Source organism: Euphorbia lathyris, chromosome 1 (genome assembly GCF_963576675.1).
Source record: "Euphorbia lathyris chromosome 1, ddEupLath1.1, whole genome shotgun sequence".
NCBI classification, from domain to species: domain Eukaryota; kingdom Viridiplantae; phylum Streptophyta; class Magnoliopsida; order Malpighiales; family Euphorbiaceae; genus Euphorbia; species Euphorbia lathyris.
Window position 1 is genome coordinate 9774647 of NC_088910.1, and position 10488 is coordinate 9785134.

A 10488-nucleotide genomic window follows, 5' to 3' on the forward strand; every position below is an offset into this window, starting at 1 on the left:
TATTACCTAACCAATCAAAACACTCGATTGAATTAAAATTTGAACCTCAAACAAAAGTAGAAATAATAATAAAAAAATATATATATATATGAGAGGGATCAAGTGAGAACCCTCCCCTAAGTGAGAACTCACCTTAGGTGAGAACCACCCAAAACTACGTAGTTTTGAGTAGAAAAATTAAGAAAAAATGATGTTGCTTACTAGGGGGGTTCGAACCTAAGACCTGTTCATCTACACTCCATGTTGTTTACCATTGAGCCAATTGCTGTTTTTCTATATTATTTCGCATGCTGATTAATATATCATCTCCCTTTTAGCTTCTATTATTTTTTTTTTAATATTTGACGCATGCACTTATTAATATCGATTAAATATGCATAATAATGAATTATTAATAGAAAAAAGGAAATGTGCATAATAATGAATTATTAATAGAAAAAAGAGAAATGTGCATAATAATGAATTATTAATAAAAAAAAATCCAATAACATGCTTTAATTTCTTATTTATTTAATTCCTTTATATTTTTGTAATTTATATTACATAAGAAAATATATTTTTTAAAACATACGTTAGGACATATATTTTAACTTTTAAAACACGAACTATGAAGTTTAGAACGTACGACATATTTTTTTAGAACATATGTTATGTTTTTTAGAACATGTGTTATGTTTTTTCGAACATGAGTTATAAATTATATTATAGAACAAATGAAAAAAAAATCCAGATATCTACTGATTTTTTAGAACATTATACTTAATTTTTAGAACACAAACTATATATTTTTTAAAACATACGTTATAACATATATTTTAACTTTTAAAACACGAACTATGAAGTTAGAACGTACGATATATATTTTAGAACATACGTTATGTTTTTTAGAACACGTGTTATGTTTTTTCGAATATGAGTTATAAATTATATTATAGAACAAGTGAAAAAACGATCGAAATATCTACTGATTTTTTTAGAACATTATACTTAATTTTTGGAACACAAACTATATATTTTTTAAAACAAACGTTAGAACATATATTTTAACTTTTAAAACACGAACTATGAAGTTTAGAACGTACGACATATTTTTTAGAACATATGTTATGTTTTTTAGAACACGTGTTATGTTTTTTCAAACATGAGTTATAAATTATATTATAGAACAAATGAAAAACCGATCGAGATATCTACTGATTTTTTTAGAACATTATACTTAATTTTTGGAACACAAAATATAAACTTTAGAACATGCGTTATGTTTTTTAGAACATACATTATGTTATTTAGAATATGAGTGTTATAAATTATATTATAGAACAAATGTAAAAATGGTCCATATATTTACTATTTTTTAAAACATTATACTTAATTTTTAGAACATAAATTATAAAGTTTAGAATATATGTAACAATATTTAGAACATCGTCCTTAACATTTTAAAATATAAATTACAAAAATATAGAGGAATTAAATAAATAAGAAATTAGAGCATGTTTTTGCATTTTTTTTCTATTAATAATTCATTATTATGCATATTTCTTTTTTTATTAATAATTTATTATTATGCACATTTAATTGATATTAATAAATGCATGCATCAAATATTAAACAATGGAAGCTAAAAGGGTCGTAATATATTAAGCAGCGCGACACATAGTATATAAGAAAGACAATTGACTCAGTGGTAAACAACATGGAATATAGATGAACATGTCCTATGTTCGAACCCCCTAATAAACAGCAGCATTTTTTTAAAATTTCCTTACCCAAAACTACGTAGTTTTGGGTGGTTCTCACCTAGGAAAGGGTTCTCACAAGAGTCATCTCCTATAAAATTAAGGAAAAAGTTTTATTGGGACTAAACCGTAAGAAATATCGTTTTGACCCAAGAATTAAAGTTTCTTAGAATAATGTTTTACATGTTCTGGAATTTTTTGAGAATTTTCTGGACACTTTTTTTCTTACCGGAAAACGCCCACCCGGATTCCGTTCACCGGAATTTTTTTTACTTGAGCTTCATGGATCTTAAAATGATCGTTTAATTAAGACGAGTCCAACGGTATAAAAGTTTTTAAAAAACGAGGTTGGAAAATTCGGAAAAATGCATTTTAAAGAAAAAATAAAACAATTTTCTCTTTCCTTTTATTTACAAATTTGTCACCTCCTTTTGGTTAATTACAAAATTGATCATTGTCACAAAATAAGGCTTGTCACACCATAAGAGATGTGTCATACCTGATCTTTCCTATATATATATATATATTTCTTTTGTCCTATTACCTAACCAATCAAAACACTCAATTGAATTAAAATTTAAACCCTCAAACAAAATTAGAAATAAAATATACTAAAATATTATCTATTCCTAAAATATTATTTTGTTACACAATTGATGTGTTATTTTTATTTTTAAGGATATTAATATAACAAAATATTACAATATTTATTTTTTTTATCTTAAATATTTATTATTATTATTTTTTAGATAGTATAATTTATATTTTAATTGTATTTATATAATAATTTATTTAAAAAAATCAAAAATTCAAAACCGATTAATCACCAATTAATCTCTAAGGCCCCTGTCCGCCCGACTAACGCCTAGCGCTTTTTACAACCTTGCTACCATTTGATAGATATCCAACATTATATTGATATGGTGATGGGAGCTAGTTTGCTGAATTGATACGGGCATCTAGTCGACTAGATGAGAGGAGACGAGTGGTGGAAGAAGCCGGGTCAAAGGGGCAACACACCAGAGCAAGGCGATTATGTGAAAAATATACCCTACACGCCGTGTGGGAATCCTACACACCGCGTGGATGCTAAAAATAAGCATCAGAAACTCAACAGCTAACCCATACACCGTGTGAGAAACTGACACGCCATGTGAGATCTTTAAAATGCCTTAAAGAATAGATTTGGCCTTCACTCCACCTTTCCCTTAATTACAACTTTGCAACCCTTTATTCATCTAGCCATTATCCTATTTTACAAGTTTGCCACCCTTTTGACCCTTAACTTTACCCTTATGTAATTTATCAATTTGGCTTTGATATGATATAAATTTATCTATTTCTTTGTAATCATTTAACTTTTCATTAATCAATATTATATCTTCTTTGAAGCTTTGTTAAGGTTTTACACCTTCAACAAGAATTCTTATTTCCTATGGATTTAGCATGTGAATACAGGATTACCTCCTTCTAGTTTAGCTAGAGAAGAAACTGTTGAAACACCTTTCCACATGATTTTGATTTGACAAAATTATTTAACAAGAATTAAATCTCCATGATAAAAATATTCTAACACATTAAATTTAAATGCTTTGATTTATTCATACTAATGTGTTTGTTCAATGTTGAGTTGCTTAATCTATAAGACATTAAGTTATAAGGCCCAAAGGCCCACAAGAGAAAGTCAAGCTCAAGTCAACGGATGAAAGCTACACGGCCCAAGATCAAAACGCAGCTCGTATTGAACAAAATGCAAGCTCAACTTAGAGAAGGATCGAGAAATCTTCGACCAAAAGCTGCTGAGTTAAACGACAAGGAAGTCAGGTCAGCCGCTGACCTAAATGAACTTGAAGACAAAGTATTTCTACTTTGAGTAAAGTTCAGAAGACGCAGAAAGCTGTCTGGAAGACTTTGCCATAAATGTTGAGACATTCTGTCTTGCCTGACGAAACGCTGCTGAGCACTTCCGAAGACAGAAGATACAAGAATTTGATTGGCCGAGGACGCTGAGCACGTACTGAGTGAAAGCGACAGGAAGCCGTTTCCCTCCAATGGTTATTTCGAAATTTGAAATTACCGGTGCATCAAGTGTCACTATAAATAGGTCACTCAAACACTTCATTCGATGCAGATCTTCAATCAAGTCAAAACGCTGACCAAATTGTTATTCGAAGTTCTGTGAGAAAAGCAAAGCAAATCTTACACAAATTCTAATCCTGTGTAAAAGTCTAGAGTGATCTAAATCATCTAAAGTGTCTTAGCAATTGTTGTTTAGGACAAACAAACACTTATCATTTCTAGAAGTATATAAAGGAGAAGCTGAGTACTCGGTCATAGTACTCAGCGGTAGAAATAGGAGTGAGTAGAGGAATAGAGGAAGGTACTCTTGTATACTCAGCTTTCTATTGTAAAAGGTTTGTGCTCTACCTTTAAAGAGCTCAGTAGAGGATTCTGAAAAGCTCGGAAGGAATTCCAAGGACTGGACGTAGGCGGAGAGGCCGAATCAGGATACGTCTGCTTAGTAATATCTTTCTAACCCTGATCTCCTTAAATTATTGCTTGCTATAATACTGCCTAGTTAAACACTAAAAAGAACATAAGCTTAGTTGAGTGAACTGAGAAGCTGAGTTCAGGAATAGACTCAAGTGCTATCTCTTGACTCGAGGACAGATTCAGACTTAGTCACCTGTTGACTAAGCTTGTATCTGAAACTTACTCAGTGTCACCGTGCTAAAAGACTTCGAGAAAGTCTAAGTTAAGAATTAATAGTCAGCATAACGTGAAATTTTTTAGAATAGTTCCTAACCCCCCCCCCCCCTTGGAACTAATCTTGTCACGTTACACGGGACCAACAAGTGGTATCAGAGCCTAACAGCTCACTGAATAAGATATAACTATCTTGAGCTGATCCCTACAATGGCTGAGAACAACACTCGTTTCCTCTCAGGAAATCAGACAACTCAGATTCTTCCTGAGGGACTGTCCATTACCAGGCCTCCTCTGTTCTTCGGGTCTAACTATACCTTTTGGATGAACAGAATGAAAAACTTCATTCAGGCAACAAACACGAGTGCATGGCTTTCCATAGTCCAAGGCCCGTTTGTTCATGTTGAAACTGTTGACGGACAAACGTCTGTCAAAGCTGAGGCTAAGTGGTCAGAGGATGACCTCAAGAAACTGCAAAATCATGCCGCCGCCATAAACATGCTTCACTGTGCGTTAGATGCTGCAGAGTACAATAAAATCTCAGGTTGCGAGTCAGCACAGGAGATATGGAAGAAGCTGGAGGTCACTGATAGGGGTCAAAAACCCCTATCTTTGGGTACGGTTTTAGGACGGGTTTTAGAGTTATTTGGTTAATAAGCGAGAAATTCTCGCATTTAAATGCTTTTGTGTGAGTTAGTTAGGAATTGGAAACGTTCTATTTACTTTTCGTCGTTTAGGCTCGTTTTGTGATCAATTGAGGCAAATACGGCCGAAATAGCTTGCATATTAGAATTCCGTTATCTTTTGAAGCTAATTGGTCCGTCAAAAGTCGCACCAAACGAAGAGTTTGCTCAAAATAAGCAATTGACGGATCAATTTGGCTTTTGGACTAATGTTTTCCGGAGTTTTTATGCGTGTGCAGGTGTAAGTTCGGACGAAAAAGGGCATAGAATTCATCAAGCTTGAATCGAGCATGCTTCGGGTGAAAACGCTCGGCGAGCAGGGCCCCACGGGCCATTTCTGCTCGCCGAGCAGGCCGCCAGAGGCCTGCTCGGCGAGCAGGGCGCCAGGCGCCTGCTCGGCGAGCAGGGGGCTGCTTGGCGCGAGCAGGCCTGCTCGCCGAGCAGCCCTGCGGGAATTGATCAAAAAGACCAATTCTGCCCCCACGAAGCCACGTTCGGCCCCACGTCTTCCTACACCAACTAGGACACGAAAATAGGTCAAAACGAGGCCCGAGACGCGTCTATAAATAGGATTTTTCCATTGTAAATTAGACATCTTTCGTTTTTGTAAATTATTTTAGCTTTCCCCTTGTAATTCCTCTCCATCTTCTCCATATCTTCTTCAACCTCCATTGAAGCTCCTTCAAAGCTTTTCCTCGAGGAATCATCAAGGTCCGTCCTTAAGATTAAGTTGCCGGCTGCAGAGTAAACAGGTTCCCTGAAAGGGATTTTTGTATCTCCTTTTATCTTTCCTTGTTTGTACTCTTTGATACAGTTGCCGAACTTGACTTATTGTATCTTGTGACAATTATCTTCGCCTTTAATAATAATTTAGCTCTTGTTTTGTTCTATGATTAATTGTTTAATCTCTGTCTTACGCTTTATTCAATTGGTTTAACTCATTCAAAAGCCCCAAAATCTAGTAGGCACATATTGCGAGCTGAATCTGACCTAGTCAGAGCCTAGGAGATTGACGACCTCTTAGTTGATTAAGCGCCAATTTACTGAGCCTTAGACCTAGTTTCGGCCTTAGGGAATCACGCGCTAGGAACCTCAGGAGGGTAAGTAGGGTTAATCGCCTTGAATACAAGTGACTCAGATTAGGTTTTTATTCAATAGACTTGATAATCTATCTTCATTGTTATCGTTCATACCATGTTCCTTCGGATAATTTCATTAATGAAAGATCAATTAGGGGTAGAGTAACTTAGTTAGGCGTAGAATAACTTAGTTAGAATTAGATAACTTAGCTAGGATTAGTATAATTCAACCTAGGAGTAGATTAGTTTAAACAAACCAACTCAAAACCCCCTAAGCCTAGATAACATCCGAGATCGAGTAGCTCGGTACTTGCAGAAATAAATCCTGTGGACGATAACCTGGACTTAAACCAGAAATTTATTACTTGATAACGACGGGGTACACTTATCCCTTAGTGAGTTCTCATCTCGAGTGAGGTTTCGCAGAAATCGCATCAAGTTTTTGGCGCCGTTATCGGGGATTTATTTCCTCTGTAATATCGAACCAAAGGTCGACTTGTTAGTTTAGGCATTCTTTGTGAATATCCTTTGTTAATATCATATATACTTGTTTATAATCATGATTCTTTTTATTACGTATCTATACCGTTTATACTTGTTTATATACACATATTTATATATACTCATTTATGATAACCATCCTTGTTAATACTTACGCTTGTTTATATTCGTTTGTACGAACATATAGTTATTAATTTCATCTATACATGTCTGTATGTGTTTTTATACTGTTCTTATACTTGTACAAAACTGTATGATTTGTATGATTTCCCTTCAGCTTTCATTTATTTCTGTATTTATCTTTTCTCAGCGTATGCCTACGAGATCAGCGAAAATACCGGTTGTCCCTCTTAACCCTGAACTTGAACGTACTCTTCGCAGGAGCAAACAGATCGGAAAGCTGAAGCAAGATGAGATCATCGAGCCTATCAAGCCCATCAAGATGACTGACAATGAACGGAACAATGAGCGGAACCCTGAGAACACTGGACCAGAAAGCGACACTCGTTTGATGAGTGAGATCCTGGCACCGCACCGACATCAGCATCTGTCAGGCATTGCTGCTCCAAACATTCCGGCAAACACATACGAAATCAAGTCTGGTATAATTCACTTAATCCAACAGACCGGTCTGTTTGGAGGAGAAGCACACGAGAGCCCGAATGATCATCTGGATCGCTTCCTAATATGCGCAGACACTGCAAGGACCAATGCGGTCCCCTAAGATGCTGCTAGACTGAAACTGTTCCCGTTCTCTCTGACGGGGCAAGCTTTGGAATGGCTGAGAACACTGGAGCCCGGTTCAATCACGACATGGGCAGGGTTGGAGAAGGAATTCTTGTCCTACTACTTCCCTCCCTCGAAGACAGCAATGCTCAGGGGTGAGATCACATCCTTCCACCAACCCGAGCATGAGGCGCTCCACACATCTTGGACTCGATTCAGAAAAATGCTGCGCATGTGCCCTCATCATGACATACCCAAGCATCAGTTAGTGAGCGTCTTCTATCACAGACTAACACCCACCAACAGAGCCATTGTGGACTCCGCAGCGGGTGGAGATTTGTTTAGAAAGACAGCAACAGAGGCATATGACATGATTAACGAGCTGGCCAGGAAGAGTGTGCAGTGGCAAGAACAGAAGCTCACCGGCCCCACAAGGCAGCGGGTATTTGCTGTGGAAGAACAGGAACAGAATCCGGTTGTTGCAGATTTGAGTAGGAAAATGGACGTACTGTTGGCTACGCTCAGCCGACCTCCCACCTGCGTGCACTGTGGCGGCGACCATAATGGAAAGGATTGTCAAGCAGGTAGCCCTTTCGCTGGAGATGGGGTGGAGATGGTCAACTATGTTGGGGGGCAGCCGAGATACAATCAGAACTATAACAACTCCAACCCCAACAACTACAACTCCTACAACAACAACAACAATGGCAACTACAGGAGGCCTCAGCACCCGAACCTCTCTTACGGGAATTCAAATCAAAATGTGCTCCGACCTCCTAGCAGATTTGTTCAAGAGCATAGAGAGCAGGGGCTTGGCATGCCCCCATACCAACAGAAAAATCAAGGGCCAGTGCAACACCCTAAGGAATCTGACGAAGTGATCACTCTTTTGAAGGAGATCTCGGCTAGGCTTGCCAACAACGAAGCCTTCTGCAAGGATTTGAGCAATCAGGTAGCTCAGATTAATAGGGACAGGCAGGAAAAGCCACAGGGTTCTCTCCCGAGCACAACGGAGAAGAATCCAAAGATCCTGAGAAAGGATTGAGTACGGGGGAGAAATCGGGTTCTCCTCGGTTTTTAATTCAAAGTTTGAACAATTCCATTATGCATTCCTTTTTCTTTTTGTTTTAATTTTCCTTTATTGATTATTGAATTTTAATCTCGTTGTTTATTTGCACTGTCAAACTTTGTTCCCTCGCACTCTTAAAAAAAAAGAGAAAAAGAAAGGAAGAAGAAATATAAAATAAAAGAAAAAAGGAAGAAAGAATAAGAAAAGGGGGGGGGGGGGTGACTCATCATCACCTTCTTCTTCTTCCATTCTCTCTTCTTTCTTTTATTCTATTCTTTTCTTCTTCCATTCTTCTTCTCCTTTTGCTTCCCCAAACCTAACCCCCCAAATCCACCATTCTAACCCGAATTCAAGATTTAAGGTATGAATCTTTACCTATTTTTGATTTCTAACATGTTTCTAGGCTTAGATTTTAGCTTAGGGTGATAATTTTTGAGTTTTAAGAAAAACCTAAGTTTTAGGTTTCTCTCTCTTTTCTCAAATTAATCTCTTGTTTGCTTTTAAATTCTTGATTTCCTTGCAATTTGTGTTGACATGATGATTAATTTATAGCTTGGGTGTGATTTCCATTCTCAATTTGTGGATATTTGGAGAAATTGCTCAATTTGGGTAAAATCCCCATTTTAGCTCAAAGTTCAACTATTCAAATTATAGTTAGAAACGTATCAATGGAGTTGTGAATTGCATTCTTTTTATGTTTTAGTCATTGGGTATCTCCAATTTTGCATGAATTTGTGAATTTCGGGTGAAATACTTAGGGACCAAATACTTATGGTTTAGTCCCTAAGTTCCTAAAGCTATGATTTTTGCCTATGAATGGTTGTTTGGGGGTTTATGTTGAAACTTGTAAATATGTTCTAACTCTTCCATTTTTGGTCTATTCCTCAGGAACTATAGGTCGGAAAGGCAAAGCTAAGGTCGTCGTCGAGAATGAAGCCGAATCTGAGGTCGAGTTCGACGAAAGCCTCCAAGCTAAGTATGATCCACCCTTTGGTCTTATTGATGAACGTGAGGGAATATAGTACGATAGGTCTTCCAAGCAAGACCTTGCTACACACATAGTTGTTGATCAAACTTATTTATCGAGTATAGGTTTAAAGAAGGATTTCAATGAAATCCTCAAATTCCACGGCTGGTATAGACTAGCCACCAAACAGACTCCAGTTTATCACAACTTTACCATGGAATTCTTGACCACTTGGAAAAAAGAGCTACCCTTGGGCGGTGGGAAACACTCTTTTAGACTAAACGATAAACCCTACCGTCTCGATGGCACCACACTAGCAGCCCTAATGGGAGTTTATAACGACCCAGAGGCAATCTCAGACTTTGAGAAGCCTATAACAAAAGATATAGCTTGGGAACAACTCACAAGCATATCAGACTTTAACTCCCAGACTGCTAGCCCAGTCGCTCTCCTAGACCCACTTCTCAATCATGTTCACAAATTTGTGGCCCACAACTTATTAGGCAAAAACGAGAGCAATAAAGTCTCAAAGACGGAATTGCTCATACTATGGTGCGTGGCCAACCACAAACACGTGGACAATGTCAAGACCATATTTGAAGGCTTCTCAAGCCAAACAAGTAGAAAACGCGGTTCCTTAGGCCTTGGGCACTTAGTTACCAACCTACTTGAGAGCCAATTCAAAAATTTGGACAATCCCGAAATTGCTATTTACCCCACTTTGCTTAACTCCAAGTTTTTGGGGAAATCTACTTTTCAAGAAGTCTTAAACAGGAACCCAACCGGAGGAGCAAGCTCTAGCGCAGGGGGAAGAAAAAGTGCACGAGTTCCACAACAGCAAAGGGACGAAGAACCTGAGGAAGAAGAACCTGCGACAGCAGGAGACCAAAGGGAACACCAAGCGTCGGGGACGGAGGCCCAGTTCCAAGCCATCAACACTATGATGGCAGAAATGCGAGATCTTAACCTACGGACCTTTAACACTGTTCAGCAGATGGACCAACGGTTCACCAACTTT